This window comes from Microcebus murinus, chromosome 15, assembly GCF_040939455.1.
Source record: "Microcebus murinus isolate Inina chromosome 15, M.murinus_Inina_mat1.0, whole genome shotgun sequence".
Classification (NCBI taxonomy): Eukaryota; Metazoa; Chordata; class Mammalia; order Primates; family Cheirogaleidae; genus Microcebus; species Microcebus murinus.
Genome location: NC_134118.1, coordinates 79,233,173 through 79,249,819, shown reverse-complemented (window position 1 = coordinate 79,249,819; position 16,647 = coordinate 79,233,173). Strand labels below are relative to the sequence as shown.

At 63.8% G+C, this 16,647-nt stretch overlaps 4 non-coding genes across 4 annotated transcripts; all 4 read right to left on the bottom strand.

Moving 5' to 3' along the window:
• Positions 1-2,998: 2,998 nt before the first annotated feature.
• Positions 2,999-3,117, bottom strand: LOC142876477 (5S ribosomal RNA). The gene has a single exon (XR_012923378.1). It is a non-coding gene; the product is annotated as a 5S ribosomal RNA (ribosomal RNA).
• A 3,518-nt stretch (positions 3,118-6,635) lies between these two features.
• On the bottom strand, positions 6,636-6,754 carry LOC142876476 (5S ribosomal RNA). Its single transcript, XR_012923377.1, has one exon. It is a non-coding gene; the product is annotated as a 5S ribosomal RNA (ribosomal RNA).
• A 3,521-nt stretch (positions 6,755-10,275) lies between these two features.
• LOC142876475 (5S ribosomal RNA) lies at positions 10,276-10,394 on the bottom strand. The gene has a single exon (XR_012923376.1). It is a non-coding gene; the product is annotated as a 5S ribosomal RNA (ribosomal RNA).
• Positions 10,395-13,915: 3,521 nt separating this feature from the next.
• LOC142876474 (5S ribosomal RNA) lies at positions 13,916-14,034 on the bottom strand. Its single transcript, XR_012923375.1, has one exon. It is a non-coding gene; the product is annotated as a 5S ribosomal RNA (ribosomal RNA).
• Positions 14,035-16,647: the final 2,613 nt, after the last annotated feature.

The following is a 16,647-nucleotide window of genomic DNA, read 5'->3' as shown; positions in this document are numbered from 1 at the left end:
ACAGCGCATGGGGGAGGGGAGCGAGTGTATGGGGCGTCTCTCTCTCTCTCTAGGGATGTGTCCCATGGGTGGGGTGGCGTGGTTTGTGGGGCGCTGAAGAAATCAGTCCCCTCCATCTCCTACCTCTGGAAAACGCCCAAGCCCTTGGAGAACTGCCGGCAACGCGACCGGGGGGGCCGGGACCCTCCTCTGTGTCCTCCTGTGGCCCAGTCCAAGGGGCCGGGGCCTGGGCCTGGCCGGGGCTGCATTGGACCCCGACCACCCTGGCGTGTGGACTCGCTAAAAATCGGCCATTAGATATTGGATTCCAGCTTCATTGAGGTCATTTCACTAATGAGTGCACCGGAAAGAGTTTCCTAATCCATCTGTGAGGGTGGCAACTGAAAGAGAATTTTAAAGCTGACAGAATAGGCGAGGAAAGGCATAGGAGATTTCCACACCCAGTAAGGAAGCCTTTCCCGAAATGGAAGAAAGAAACGAGCAAACAGAAACACCGGTAGCCCGCCAGGATCAGAGTCTGCCCCCGAGAGAAAGTACCCTGACCAGGTTCACCCGTGGGTGGGTGGCGAGCTAGCGGCATTCAGAAGAGCGAGGCCCGCAGTCTGTGCAGAAGACACCTGCACTCGGGTGTGTGTGTGGCGGCACGATTCACAAGCAGCTCCAGATGTTAAGCCAAGGAGAAGCCAGGGAGTTCCCAACGCCCCAGGTGTCCTCAGCCCACGACTGGCTGCTGGGGGAATGCGAAGCCCGGCTCCTTGTCTCAGAGCGGGACAACCAGGAGGTGTGACGTACACCCCGGGGTTCCCAGGAGGATCAGGCTGAAGCTGGGACTTGGCCTGAAAGTGTCCCCTCGCATGGCCACCCCCTTCCCCTTCCTGCTCCTCTACTCCTGGTGCCCCTCCATCCAGGGGCCAGACCTTAAAGAGTCACCCGCAAGAGAATCCTGGTCCCAAAGGAGCCTTCTGGGGGACCCGTGCTGAGAGAGGTTGTGGGCATGGCCCGCTGGGGCTCTGCCCGACCCAGGGCTGAGAGATGCAACCTCCCAGCTCTGGGTCCCTGCAGGGGAAGCGTTGGCAAGCACAGGGCCAGTCCTCCAAAGGCCCAGGTGCAGGGAGCCCAGGCCAAGCAGCCTGTGGAAGAAGCCACCCCGGGAAGACGACTGCAGGCCACGGCCCTTCCCACCTCCTCCTCCTCCTCCTCCTGCTCCTCCACCCCCACCGACCTCCCACCCCCCACCCCCGACATGGCGCAGGGCTCAGAGACACCTCAGACACTTGCTACCCAAAGTGCAAAGGGCATCAGTTGCTCCTCCAAACCCCCCCCCCTGCCCAGCAGACCGCGTCGTCCAGCCAGCCCCCGGGCCTCCCTGGGGTGCCCAGCACAAAAGTGCAGACAACCACCGGACCCTCAATCTCAGTTTTCGGATGTTTTTGCCACTCTAAGGACCCGCAGGCCAGCTGGGCCTTCTGGCAGGACAGAGAGCCCCGGAATCCGACGTGGAGAGCTGGGTGTACGTCCCCACGAGGAGGCGGTCCCCACCTCCGCGGCTCTCCCCTTGCGGGGGGGGGGAAAAGCAGCCACGGGGCCTCAGAGAAGACACCAGGCTGGGCGCCCGCCCCACAGTGGGGGCACGTCCCCCGCAGGCCACTTAGCGACGGCCGCCGGCCGGCGGACGGTTGGGTGGCGCGAGACGCTGCGGCCGCCCTGCTACCGGGTTCCTGGGAGGGCGTCCTGGAACCAGCGTCCACACCAAGCCCTTGGAAGGCCCAGGCGACGGAGGAGCCCCGTCAGGCAGGGGCCGAGGACGGTGACGGCCCGGGCGGGGAGGAGCGTGTCAGGCAGGGGCAGAGGACGGTGACAGGTGACAGGCCGGGCGGGAAGGAGTCAGTCAGGCAGGGGCCGAGGAGGAGACGGGCTGGGTAAGGGTTAGGGTTAGAGTCAGGGCACAAGTCACAATCGCAAAGACCTGGAAGCGACCCGAGTGCCCATCGACCCACGAGTGCGTAAATGAAATGTGGCGCGTGGACACCACGGAGTGCTATTCAGCTAGGAGGAGCAGCGGTGAGAGGGCACCTCTCGTGGTTCTCCTGGCCAGAGCTGGAACCCGTTCCAGTAAGCCAGGTAGCCCAAGAATGGACACACGAGCACCACGTGCTCGCGCTCACCAGCAAATGGGTACGAACCGATGGACACCTAAGTGGACACAGAGGAATCACCTTCATCGGGTGGGTGTCGGGCGGGTGGGGGGAGGGGATGGGCATACACCTCCATTAGGAATGGGGTGGGTGCGCACCGACTGGGGCATGGGCGCACTTGAGGCTCTGACCCGAGGGGGGAGGCTGGGAGAGGGCAACGTACCCGACCTTAACATTGGTACCCCCACAATACGCTGGAACGACATCAGAGGTAAATGAATAAGAACACAGGGGGGAGGGGGGCACGGGCAACACATGTCACCTTAATACTTGGACTCCCATCATCTGCTTGAAAAGAGAGAGAAAAGAAAATGCAATCATAGAGATAAGAGACACTTTTTAAAAATAATGAATCCGAAGAGAAAAGTAAAAGGAGGCCTGTGGAGCAGGTCTGGGTGCGACTCCGGATCCCCCAACATCAGGTGCCACCACCAAAGATTCCTACGTGTAGCCCATAGAACCCCAAAAGCAACGGGACGAGTTCTGGTCACATACTCCCTCCAAATGACATCCTGGCCTTCTTCTGGAACTCCCTCCCCTCTCAGACTCTCAAGGTTTCCTCCAGCGTGTCGGTTCCCACAGAGCAGACCTTTGGTCTGAGACCTGACAGTCCAGAAGCCACGCATGCTGCCGCGTGACGGCGGTGTCGCGGCTTGGGACAAGAGGAGGCCCCACGGTGCGGGCTGGGGCGCCAGGCACCGCGGCGGGCGCTGAGGGTGGGGGTGACCCCCACCCCGGGCCGCCGCCTCGCTCCCAGAGAGGGGACAGAACAAGAGGCAAAACAAAAAAAAAAAAAAAGAAGAAGCCTACGGCACCCGGTATTCCCAGGCGGTCTCCCATCCAAGTACTAACCAGGCCCGACCCTGCTTAGCTTCCGAGACCAGACGAGGTCGGGCGCGTTCAGGGTGGTGTGGCCCTAGACGGCGGAGGGCGCCCCTGCCCCGCTCAAGAAGCCGAGCCTCTCTGCGCTTCCCCGCCGCCTCCTCCCGCCCCAGGCCCCGCACCGGCGCTGACCCGCGCCGGGCCGGGCCTGTTGAGTTCACCGGCCGGGTCCGGCGGGCTCCGAGGGACGGGGGTGACAGGCGGGGCGGGGCGGGCAGGGAGCGGTGGGCCGGGGTGGGGGGCTGTCTCTCTATACACACACACACACACACACACACACACTCACACTCACACTCACACAAGATGCGCCTCCACGGCTGGACTCGCCAAGGTGGAGACCTTCCAGCCCCCTTCCTCTCCTCGCCTGGCCTCCTTCACCTACCCGCCCCCCACCCCCAGCTCGTGGCCGCCCCCGCCGCCGCCGCCGCCGATTGCGCACGCGCGGATCGCCCGCCCTTTGACCCCAGGCAGGGGCCGCCCTCCCCGACAACCCCTTTCAGCTGGGCCCCCCACCCTGTGGGTGGGCTGCCGCCTATTCCCCCGGGCCCCGGGCTGGGGCACAGCGCATGGGGGAGGGGAGCGAGTGTATGGGGCGTCTCTCTCTCTCTCTAGGGATGTGTCCCATGGGTGGGGTGGCGTGGTTTGTGGGGCGCTGAAGAAATCAGTCCCCTCCATCTCCTACCTCTGGAAAACGCCCAAGCCCTTGGAGAACTGCCGGCAACGCGACCGGGGGGGCCGGGACCCTCCTCTGTGTCCTCCTGTGGCCCAGTCCAAGGGGCCGGGGCCTGGGCCTGGCCGGGGCTGCATTGGACCCCGACCACCCTGGCGTGTGGACTCGCTAAAAATCGGCCATTAGATATTGGATTCCAGCTTCATTGAGGTCATTTCACTAATGAGTGCACCGGAAAGAGTTTCCTAATCCATCTGTGAGGGTGGCAACTGAAAGAGAATTTTAAAGCTGACAGAATAGGCGAGGAAAGGCATAGGAGATTTCCACACCCAGTAAGGAAGCCTTTCCCGAAATGGAAGAAAGAAACGAGCAAACAGAAACACCGGTAGCCCGCCAGGATCAGAGTCTGCCCCCGAGAGAAAGTACCCTGACCAGGTTCACCCGTGGGTGGGTGGCGAGCTAGCGGCATTCAGAAGAGCGAGGCCCGCAGTCTGTGCAGAAGACACCTGCACTCGGGTGTGTGTGTGGCGGCACGATTCACAAGCAGCTCCAGATGTTAAGCCAAGGAGAAGCCAGGGAGTTCCCAACGCCCCAGGTGTCCTCAGCCCACGACTGGCTGCTGGGGGAATGCGAAGCCCGGCTCCTTGTCTCAGAGCGGGACAACCAGGAGGTGTGACGTACACCCCGGGGTTCCCAGGAGGATCAGGCTGAAGCTGGGACTTGGCCTGAAAGTGTCCCCTCGCATGGCCACCCCCTTCCCCTTCCTGCTCCTCTACTCCTGGTGCCCCTCCATCCAGGGGCCAGACCTTAAAGAGTCACCCGCAAGAGAATCCTGGTCCCAAAGGAGCCTTCTGGGGGACCCGTGCTGAGAGAGGTTGTGGGCATGGCCCGCTGGGGCTCTGCCCGACCCAGGGCTGAGAGATGCAACCTCCCAGCTCTGGGTCCCTGCAGGGGAAGCGTTGGCAAGCACAGGGCCAGTCCTCCAAAGGCCCAGGTGCAGGGAGCCCAGGCCAAGCAGCCTGTGGAAGAAGCCACCCCGGGAAGACGACTGCAGGCCACGGCCCTTCCCACCTCCTCCTCCTCCTCCTCCTGCTCCTCCACCCCCACCGACCTCCCACCCCCCACCCCCGACATGGCGCAGGGCTCAGAGACACCTCAGACACTTGCTACCCAAAGTGCAAAGGGCATCAGTTGCTCCTCCAAACCCCCCCCCCTGCCCAGCAGACCGCGTCGTCCAGCCAGCCCCCGGGCCTCCCTGGGGTGCCCAGCACAAAAGTGCAGACAACCACCGGACCCTCAATCTCAGTTTTCGGATGTTTTTGCCACTCTAAGGACCCGCAGGCCAGCTGGGCCTTCTGGCAGGACAGAGAGCCCCGGAATCCGACGTGGAGAGCTGGGTGTACGTCCCCACGAGGAGGCGGTCCCCACCTCCGCGGCTCTCCCCTTGCGGGGGGGGGGTGAAAGCAGCCACGGGGCCTCGGAGAAGACACCAGGCTGGGCGCCCGCCCCACAGTGGGGGCACGTCCCCCGCAGGCCACTTAGCGACGGCCGCCGGCCGGCGGACGGTTGGGTGGCGCGAGACGCTGCGGCCGCCCTGCTACCGGGTTCCTGGGAGGGCGTCCTGGAACCAGCGTCCACACCAAGCCCTTGGAAGGCCCAGGCGACGGAGGAGCCCCGTCAGGCAGGGGCCGAGGACGGTGACGGCCCGGGCGGGGAGGAGCGTGTCAGGCAGGGGCAGAGGACGGTGACAGGTGACAGGCCGGGCGGGAAGGAGTCAGTCAGGCAGGGGCCGAGGAGGAGACGGGCTGGGTAAGGGTTAGGGTTAGAGTCAGGGCACAAGTCACAATCGCAAAGACCTGGAAGCGACCCGAGTGCCCATCGACCCACGAGTGCGTAAATGAAATGTGGCGCGTGGACACCACGGAGTGCTATTCAGCTAGGAGGAGCAGCGGTGAGAGGGCACCTCTCGTGGTTCTCCTGGCCAGAGCTGGAACCCGTTCCAGTAAGCCAGGTAGCCCAAGAATGGACACACGAGCACCACGTGCTCGCGCTCACCAGCAAATGGGTACGAACCGATGGACACCTAAGTGGACACAGAGGAATCACCTTCATCGGGTGGGTGTCGGGCGGGTGGGGGGAGGGGATGGGCATACACCTCCATTAGGAATGGGGTGGGTGCGCACCGACTGGGGGATGGGCGCACTTGAGGCTCTGACCCGAGGGGGGAGGCAGGGAGAGGGCAACGTACCCGACCCTAACATTGGTACCCCCACAATACGCTGGAACGACATCAGAGGTAAATGAATAAGAACACAGGGGGGAGGGGGGCACGGGCAACACATGTCACCTTAATACTTGGACTCCCATCATCTGCTTGAAAAGAGAGAGAAAAGAAAATGCAATCATAGAGATAAGAGACACTTTTTAAAAATAATGAATCCGAAGAGAAAAGTAAAAGGAGGCCTGTGGAGCAGGTCTGGGTGCGACTCCGGATCCCCCAACATCAGGTGCCACCACCAAAGATTCCTACGTGTAGCCCATAGAACCCCAAAAGCAACGGGACGAGTTCTGGTCACATACTCCCTCCAAATGACATCCTGGCCTTCTTCTGGAACTCCCTCCCCTCTCAGACTCTCAAGGTTTCCTCCAGCGTGTCGGTTCCCACAGAGCAGACCTTTGGTCTGAGACCTGACAGTCCAGAAGCCACGCATGCTGCCGCGTGACGGCGGTGTCGCGGCTTGGGACAAGAGGAGGCCCCACGGTGCGGGCTGGGGCGCCAGGCACCGCGGCGGGCGCTGAGGGTGGGGGTGACCCCCACCCCGGGCCGCCGCCTCGCTCCCAGAGAGGGGACAGAACAAGAGGCAAAACAAAAAAAAAAAAAAAGAAGAAGCCTACGGCACCCGGTATTCCCAGGCGGTCTCCCATCCAAGTACTAACCAGGCCCGACCCTGCTTAGCTTCCGAGACCAGACGAGGTCGGGCGCGTTCAGGGTGGTGTGGCCCTAGACGGCGGAGGGCGCCCCTGCCCCGCTCAAGAAGCCGAGCCTCTCTGCGCTTCCCCGCCGCCTCCTCCCGCCCCAGGCCCCGCACCGGCGCTGACCCGCGCCGGGCCGGGCCTGTTGAGTTCACCGGCCGGGTCCGGCGGGCTCCGAGGGACGGGGGTGACAGGCGGGGCGGGGCGGGCAGGGAGCGGTGGGCCGGGGTGGGGGGCTGTCTCTCTATACACACACACACACACACACACACACTCACACTCACACAAGATGCGCCTCCACGGCTGGACTCGCCAAGGTGGAGACCTTCCAGCCCCCTTCCTCTCCTCGCCTGGCCTCCTTCACCTACCCGCCCCCCACCCCCAGCTCGTGGCCGCCCCCGCCGCCGCCGCCGCCGCCGCCGCCGCCGATTGCGCACGCGCGGATCGCCCGCCCTTTGACCCCAGGCAGGGGCCGCCCTCCCCGACAACCCCTTTCAGCTGGGCCCCCCACCCTGTGGGTGGGCTGCCGCCTATTCCCCCGGGCCCCGGGCTGGGGCACAGCGCATGGGGGAGGGGAGCGAGTGTATGGGGCGTCTCTCTCTCTCTCTAGGGATGTGTCCCATGGGTGGGGTGGCGTGGTTTGTGGGGCGCTGAAGAAATCAGTCCCCTCCATCTCCTACCTCTGGAAAACGCCCAAGCCCTTGGAGAACTGCCGGCAACGCGACCGGGGGGGCCGGGACCCTCCTCTGTGTCCTCCTGTGGCCCAGTCCAAGGGGCCGGGGCCTGGGCCTGGCCGGGGCTGCATTGGACCCCGACCACCCTGGCGTGTGGACTCGCTAAAAATCGGCCATTAGATATTGGATTCCAGCTTCATTGAGGTCATTTCACTAATGAGTGCACCGGAAAGAGTTTCCTAATCCATCTGTGAGGGTGGCAACTGAAAGAGAATTTTAAAGCTGACAGAATAGGCGAGGAAAGGCATAGGAGATTTCCACACCCAGTAAGGAAGCCTTTCCCGAAATGGAAGAAAGAAACGAGCAAACAGAAACACCGGTAGCCCGCCAGGATCAGAGTCTGCCCCCGAGAGAAAGTACCCTGACCAGGTTCACCCGTGGGTGGGTGGCGAGCTAGCGGCATTCAGAAGAGCGAGGCCCGCAGTCTGTGCAGAAGACACCTGCACTCGGGTGTGTGTGTGGCGGCACGATTCACAAGCAGCTCCAGATGTTAAGCCAAGGAGAAGCCAGGGAGTTCCCAACGCCCCAGGTGTCCTCAGCCCACGACTGGCTGCTGGGGGAATGCGAAGCCCGGCTCCTTGTCTCAGAGCGGGACAACCAGGAGGTGTGACGTACACCCCGGGGTTCCCAGGAGGATCAGGCTGAAGCTGGGACTTGGCCTGAAAGTGTCCCCTCGCATGGCCACCCCCTTCCCCTTCCTGCTCCTCTACTCCTGGTGCCCCTCCATCCAGGGGCCAGACCTTAAAGAGTCACCCGCAAGAGAATCCTGGTCCCAAAGGAGCCTTCTGGGGGACCCGTGCTGAGAGAGGTTGTGGGCATGGCCCGCTGGGGCTCTGCCCGACCCAGGGCTGAGAGATGCAACCTCCCAGCTCTGGGTCCCTGCAGGGGAAGCGTTGGCAAGCACAGGGCCAGTCCTCCAAAGGCCCAGGTGCAGGGAGCCCAGGCCAAGCAGCCTGTGGAAGAAGCCACCCCGGGAAGACGACTGCAGGCCACGGCCCTTCCCACCTCCTCCTCCTCCTCCTCCTGCTCCTCCACCCCCACCGACCTCCCACCCCCCACCCCCGACATGGCGCAGGGCTCAGAGACACCTCAGACACTTGCTACCCAAAGTGCAAAGGGCATCAGTTGCTCCTCCAAACCCCCCCCCCTGCCCAGCAGACCGCGTCGTCCAGCCAGCCCCCGGGCCTCCCTGGGGTGCCCAGCACAAAAGTGCAGACAACCACCGGACCCTCAATCTCAGTTTTCGGATGTTTTTGCCACTCTAAGGACCCGCAGGCCAGCTGGGCCTTCTGGCAGGACAGAGAGCCCCGGAATCCGACGTGGAGAGCTGGGTGTACGTCCCCACGAGGAGGCGGTCCCCACCTCCGCGGCTCTCCCCTTGCGGGGGGGGGGAAAAGCAGCCACGGGGCCTCAGAGAAGACACCAGGCTGGGCGCCCGCCCCACAGTGGGGGCACGTCCCCCGCAGGCCACTTAGCGACGGCCGCCGGCCGGCGGACGGTTGGGTGGCGCGAGACGCTGCGGCCGCCCTGCTACCGGGTTCCTGGGAGGGCGTCCTGGAACCAGCGTCCACACCAAGCCCTTGGAAGGCCCAGGCGACGGAGGAGCCCCGTCAGGCAGGGGCCGAGGACGGTGACGGCCCGGGCGGGGAGGAGCGTGTCAGGCAGGGGCAGAGGACGGTGACAGGTGACAGGCCGGGCGGGAAGGAGTCAGTCAGGCAGGGGCCGAGGAGGAGACGGGCTGGGTAAGGGTTAGGGTTAGAGTCAGGGCACAAGTCACAATCGCAAAGACCTGGAAGCGACCCGAGTGCCCATCGACCCACGAGTGCGTAAATGAAATGTGGCGCGTGGACACCACGGAGTGCTATTCAGCTAGGAGGAGCAGCGGTGAGAGGGCACCTCTCGTGGTTCTCCTGGCCAGAGCTGGAACCCGTTCCAGTAAGCCAGGTAGCCCAAGAATGGACACACGAGCACCACGTGCTCGCGCTCACCAGCAAATGGGTACGAACCGATGGACACCTAAGTGGACACAGAGGAATCACCTTCATCGGGTGGGTGTCGGGCGGGTGGGGGGAGGGGATGGGCATACACCTCCATTAGGAATGGGGTGGGTGCGCACCGACTGGGGGATGGGCGCACTTGAGGCTCTGACCCGAGGGGGGAGGCAGGGAGAGGGCAACGTACCCGACCCTAACATTGGTACCCCCACAATACGCTGGAACGACATCAGAGGTAAATGAATAAGAACACAGGGGGGAGGGGGGCACGGGCAACACATGTCACCTTAATACTTGGACTCCCATCATCTGCTTGAAAAGAGAGAGAAAAGAAAATGCAATCATAGAGATAAGAGACACTTTTTAAAAATAATGAATCCGAAGAGAAAAGTAAAAGGAGGCCTGTGGAGCAGGTCTGGGTGCGACTCCGGATCCCCCAACATCAGGTGCCACCACCAAAGATTCCTACGTGTAGCCCATAGAACCCCAAAAGCAACGGGACGAGTTCTGGTCACATACTCCCTCCAAATGACATCCTGGCCTTCTTCTGGAACTCCCTCCCCTCTCAGACTCTCAAGGTTTCCTCCAGCGTGTCGGTTCCCACAGAGCAGACCTTTGGTCTGAGACCTGACAGTCCAGAAGCCACGCATGCTGCCGCGTGACGGCGGTGTCGCGGCTTGGGACAAGAGGAGGCCCCACGGTGCGGGCTGGGGCGCCAGGCACCGCGGCGGGCGCTGAGGGTGGGGGTGACCCCCACCCCGGGCCGCCGCCTCGCTCCCAGAGAGGGGACAGAACAAGAGGCAAAACAAAAAAAAAAAAAAAGAAGAAGCCTACGGCACCCGGTATTCCCAGGCGGTCTCCCATCCAAGTACTAACCAGGCCCGACCCTGCTTAGCTTCCGAGACCAGACGAGGTCGGGCGCGTTCAGGGTGGTGTGGCCCTAGACGGCGGAGGGCGCCCCTGCCCCGCTCAAGAAGCCGAGCCTCTCTGCGCTTCCCCGCCGCCTCCTCCCGCCCCAGGCCCCGCACCGGCGCTGACCCGCGCCGGGCCGGGCCTGTTGAGTTCACCGGCCGGGTCCGGCGGGCTCCGAGGGACGGGGGTGACAGGCGGGGCGGGGCGGGCAGGGAGCGGTGGGCCGGGGTGGGGGGCTGTCTCTCTATACACACACACACACACACACACACACTCACACTCACACAAGATGCGCCTCCACGGCTGGACTCGCCAAGGTGGAGACCTTCCAGCCCCCTTCCTCTCCTCGCCTGGCCTCCTTCACCTACCCGCCCCCCACCCCCAGCTCGTGGCCGCCCCCGCCGCCGCCGCCGCCGCCGCCGCCGCCGATTGCGCACGCGCGGATCGCCCGCCCTTTGACCCCAGGCAGGGGCCGCCCTCCCCGACAACCCCTTTCAGCTGGGCCCCCCACCCTGTGGGTGGGCTGCCGCCTATTCCCCCGGGCCCCGGGCTGGGGCACAGCGCATGGGGGAGGGGAGCGAGTGTATGGGGCGTCTCTCTCTCTCTCTAGGGATGTGTCCCATGGGTGGGGTGGCGTGGTTTGTGGGGCGCTGAAGAAATCAGTCCCCTCCATCTCCTACCTCTGGAAAACGCCCAAGCCCTTGGAGAACTGCCGGCAACGCGACCGGGGGGGCCGGGACCCTCCTCTGTGTCCTCCTGTGGCCCAGTCCAAGGGGCCGGGGCCTGGGCCTGGCCGGGGCTGCATTGGACCCCGACCACCCTGGCGTGTGGACTCGCTAAAAATCGGCCATTAGATATTGGATTCCAGCTTCATTGAGGTCATTTCACTAATGAGTGCACCGGAAAGAGTTTCCTAATCCATCTGTGAGGGTGGCAACTGAAAGAGAATTTTAAAGCTGACAGAATAGGCGAGGAAAGGCATAGGAGATTTCCACACCCAGTAAGGAAGCCTTTCCCGAAATGGAAGAAAGAAACGAGCAAACAGAAACACCGGTAGCCCGCCAGGATCAGAGTCTGCCCCCGAGAGAAAGTACCCTGACCAGGTTCACCCGTGGGTGGGTGGCGAGCTAGCGGCATTCAGAAGAGCGAGGCCCGCAGTCTGTGCAGAAGACACCTGCACTCGGGTGTGTGTGTGGCGGCACGATTCACAAGCAGCTCCAGATGTTAAGCCAAGGAGAAGCCAGGGAGTTCCCAACGCCCCAGGTGTCCTCAGCCCACGACTGGCTGCTGGGGGAATGCGAAGCCCGGCTCCTTGTCTCAGAGCGGGACAACCAGGAGGTGTGACGTACACCCCGGGGTTCCCAGGAGGATCAGGCTGAAGCTGGGACTTGGCCTGAAAGTGTCCCCTCGCATGGCCACCCCCTTCCCCTTCCTGCTCCTCTACTCCTGGTGCCCCTCCATCCAGGGGCCAGACCTTAAAGAGTCACCCGCAAGAGAATCCTGGTCCCAAAGGAGCCTTCTGGGGGACCCGTGCTGAGAGAGGTTGTGGGCATGGCCCGCTGGGGCTCTGCCCGACCCAGGGCTGAGAGATGCAACCTCCCAGCTCTGGGTCCCTGCAGGGGAAGCGTTGGCAAGCACAGGGCCAGTCCTCCAAAGGCCCAGGTGCAGGGAGCCCAGGCCAAGCAGCCTGTGGAAGAAGCCACCCCGGGAAGACGACTGCAGGCCACGGCCCTTCCCACCTCCTCCTCCTCCTCCTCCTGCTCCTCCACCCCCACCGACCTCCCACCCCCCACCCCCGACATGGCGCAGGGCTCAGAGACACCTCAGACACTTGCTACCCAAAGTGCAAAGGGCATCAGTTGCTCCTCCAAACCCCCCCCCCTGCCCAGCAGACCGCGTCGTCCAGCCAGCCCCCGGGCCTCCCTGGGGTGCCCAGCACAAAAGTGCAGACAACCACCGGACCCTCAATCTCAGTTTTCGGATGTTTTTGCCACTCTAAGGACCCGCAGGCCAGCTGGGCCTTCTGGCAGGACAGAGAGCCCCGGAATCCGACGTGGAGAGCTGGGTGTACGTCCCCACGAGGAGGCGGTCCCCACCTCCGCGGCTCTCCCCTTGCGGGGGGGGGGAAAAGCAGCCACGGGGCCTCAGAGAAGACACCAGGCTGGGCGCCCGCCCCACAGTGGGGGCACGTCCCCCGCAGGCCACTTAGCGACGGCCGCCGGCCGGCGGACGGTTGGGTGGCGCGAGACGCTGCGGCCGCCCTGCTACCGGGTTCCTGGGAGGGCGTCCTGGAACCAGCGTCCACACCAAGCCCTTGGAAGGCCCAGGCGACGGAGGAGCCCCGTCAGGCAGGGGCCGAGGACGGTGACGGCCCGGGCGGGGAGGAGCGTGTCAGGCAGGGGCAGAGGACGGTGACAGGTGACAGGCCGGGCGGGAAGGAGTCAGTCAGGCAGGGGCCGAGGAGGAGACGGGCTGGGTAAGGGTTAGGGTTAGAGTCAGGGCACAAGTCACAATCGCAAAGACCTGGAAGCGACCCGAGTGCCCATCGACCCACGAGTGCGTAAATGAAATGTGGCGCGTGGACACCACGGAGTGCTATTCAGCTAGGAGGAGCAGCGGTGAGAGGGCACCTCTCGTGGTTCTCCTGGCCAGAGCTGGAACCCGTTCCAGTAAGCCAGGTAGCCCAAGAATGGACACACGAGCACCACGTGCTCGCGCTCACCAGCAAATGGGTACGAACCGATGGACACCTAAGTGGACACAGAGGAATCACCTTCATCGGGTGGGTGTCGGGCGGGTGGGGGGAGGGGATGGGCATACACCTCCATTAGGAATGGGGTGGGTGCGCACCGACTGGGGCATGGGCGCACTTGAGGCTCTGACCCGAGGGGGGAGGCTGGGAGAGGGCAACGTACCCGACCTTAACATTGGTACCCCCACAATACGCTGGAACGACATCAGAGGTAAATGAATAAGAACACAGGGGGGAGGGGGGCACGGGCAACACATGTCACCTTAATACTTGGACTCCCATCATCTGCTTGAAAAGAGAGAGAAAAGAAAATGCAATCATAGAGATAAGAGACACTTTTTAAAAATAATGAATCCGAAGAGAAAAGTAAAAGGAGGCCTGTGGAGCAGGTCTGGGTGCGACTCCGGATCCCCCAACATCAGGTGCCACCACCAAAGATTCCTACGTGTAGCCCATAGAACCCCAAAAGCAACGGGACGAGTTCTGGTCACATACTCCCTCCAAATGACATCCTGGCCTTCTTCTGGAACTCCCTCCCCTCTCAGACTCTCAAGGTTTCCTCCAGCGTGTCGGTTCCCACAGAGCAGACCTTTGGTCTGAGACCTGACAGTCCAGAAGCCACGCATGCTGCCGCGTGACGGCGGTGTCGCGGCTTGGGACAAGAGGAGGCCCCACGGTGCGGGCTGGGGCGCCAGGCACCGCGGCGGGCGCTGAGGGTGGGGGTGACCCCCACCCCGGGCCGCCGCCTCGCTCCCAGAGAGGGGACAGAACAAGAGGCAAAACAAAAAAAAAAAAAAAGAAGAAGCCTACGGCACCCGGTATTCCCAGGCGGTCTCCCATCCAAGTACTAACCAGGCCCGACCCTGCTTAGCTTCCGAGACCAGACGAGGTCGGGCGCGTTCAGGGTGGTGTGGCCCTAGACGGCGGAGGGCGCCCCTGCCCCGCTCAAGAAGCCGAGCCTCTCTGCGCTTCCCCGCCGCCTCCTCCCGCCCCAGGCCCCGCACCGGCGCTGACCCGCGCCGGGCCGGGCCTGTTGAGTTCACCGGCCGGGTCCGGCGGGCTCCGAGGGACGGGGGTGACAGGCGGGGCGGGGCGGGCAGGGAGCGGTGGGCCGGGGTGGGGGGCTGTCTCTCTATACACACACACACACACACACACACACTCACACTCACACAAGATGCGCCTCCACGGCTGGACTCGCCAAGGTGGAGACCTTCCAGCCCCCTTCCTCTCCTCGCCTGGCCTCCTTCACCTACCCGCCCCCCACCCCCAGCTCGTGGCCGCCCCCGCCGCTGCCGCCGCCGCCGCCGCCGCCGCCGCCGATTGCGCACGCGCGGATCGCCCGCCCTTTGACCCCAGGCAGGGGCCGCCCTCCCCGACAACCCCTTTCAGCTGGGCCCCCCACCCTGTGAGTGGGCTGCCGCCTATTCCCCCGGGCCCCGGGCTGGGGCACAGCGCATGGGGGAGGGGAGCGAGTGTATGGGGCGTCTCTCTCTCTCTCTAGGGATGTGTCCCATGGGTGGGGTGGCGTGGTTTGTGGGGCGCTGAAGAAATCAGTCCCCTCCATCTCCTACCTCTGGAAAACGCCCAAGCCCTTGGAGAACTGCCGGCAACGCGACCGGGGGGGCCGGGACCCTCCTCTGTGTCCTCCTGTGGCCCAGTCCAAGGGGCCGGGGCCTGGGCCTGGCCGGGGCTGCATTGGACCCCGACCACCCTGGCGTGTGGACTCGCTAAAAATCGGCCATTAGATATTGGATTCCAGCTTCATTGAGGTCATTTCACTAATGAGTGCACCGGAAAGAGTTTCCTAATCCATCTGTGAGGGTGGCAACTGAAAGAGAATTTTAAAGCTGACAGAATAGGCGAGGAAAGGCATAGGAGATTTCCACACCCAGTAAGGAAGCCTTTCCCGAAATGGAAGAAAGAAACGAGCAAACAGAAACACCGGTAGCCCGCCAGGATCAGAGTCTGCCCCCGAGAGAAAGTACCCTGACCAGGTTCACCCGTGGGTGGGTGGCGAGCTAGCGGCATTCAGAAGAGCGAGGCCCGCAGTCTGTGCAGAAGACACCTGCACTCGGGTGTGTGTGTGGCGGCACGATTCACAAGCAGCTCCAGATGTTAAGCCAAGGAGAAGCCAGGGAGTTCCCAACGCCCCAGGTGTCCTCAGCCCACGACTGGCTGCTGGGGGAATGCGAAGCCCGGCTCCTTGTCTCAGAGCGGGACAACCAGGAGGTGTGACGTACACCCCGGGGTTCCCAGGAGGATCAGGCTGAAGCTGGGACTTGGCCTGAAAGTGTCCCCTCGCATGGCCACCCCCTTCCCCTTCCTGCTCCTCTACTCCTGGTGCCCCTCCATCCAGGGGCCAGACCTTAAAGAGTCACCCGCAAGAGAATCCTGGTCCCAAAGGAGCCTTCTGGGGGACCCGTGCTGAGAGAGGTTGTGGGCATGGCCCGCTGGGGCTCTGCCCGACCCAGGGCTGAGAGATGCAACCTCCCAGCTCTGGGTCCCTGCAGGGGAAGCGTTGGCAAGCACAGGGCCAGTCCTCCAAAGGCCCAGGTGCAGGGAGCCCAGGCCAAGCAGCCTGTGGAAGAAGCCACCCCGGGAAGACGACTGCAGGCCACGGCCCTTCCCACCTCCTCCTCCTCCTCCTCCTGCTCCTCCACCCCCACCGACCTCCCACCCCCCACCCCCGACATGGCGCAGGGCTCAGAGACACCTCAGACACTTGCTACCCAAAGTGCAAAGGGCATCAGTTGCTCCTCCAAACCCCCCCCCTGCCCAGCAGACCGCGTCGTCCAGCCAGCCCCCGGGCCTCCATGGGGTGCCCAGCACAAAAGTGCAGACAACCACCGGACCCTCAATCTCAGTTTTCGGATGTTTTGGCCACTCTAAGGACCCGCAGGCCAGCTGGGCCTTCTGGCAGGACAGAGAGCCCCGGAATCCGACGTGGAGAGCTGGGTGTACGTCCCCACGAGGAGGCGGTCCCCACCTCCGCGGCTCTCCCCTTGCGGGGGGGGGGAAAGCAGCCACGGGGCCTCGGAGAAGACACCAGGCTGGGCGCCCGCCCCACAGTGGGGGCACGTCCCCCGCAGGCCACTTAGCGACGGCCGCCGGCCGGCGGACGGTTGGGTGGCGCGAGACGCTGCGGCCGCCCTGCTACCGGGTTCCTGGGAGGGCGTCCTGGAACCAGCGTCCACACCAAGCCCTTGGAAGGCCCAGGCGACGGAGGAGCCCCGTCAGGCAGGGGCCGAGGACGGTGACGGCCCGGGCGGGGAGGAGCGTGTCAGGCAGGGGCAGAGGACGGTGACAGGTGACAGGCCGGGCGGGAAGGAGTCAGTCAGGCAGGGGCCGAGGAGGAGACGGGCTGGGTAAGGGTTAGGGTTAGAGTCAGGGCACAAGTCACAATCGCAAAGACCTGGAAGCGACCCGAGTGCCCATCGACCCACGAGTGCGTAAATGAAATGTGGCGCGTGGACACCACGGAGTGCTATTCAGCTAGGAGGAGCAGCGGTGAGAGGGCACCTCTCGTGGTTCT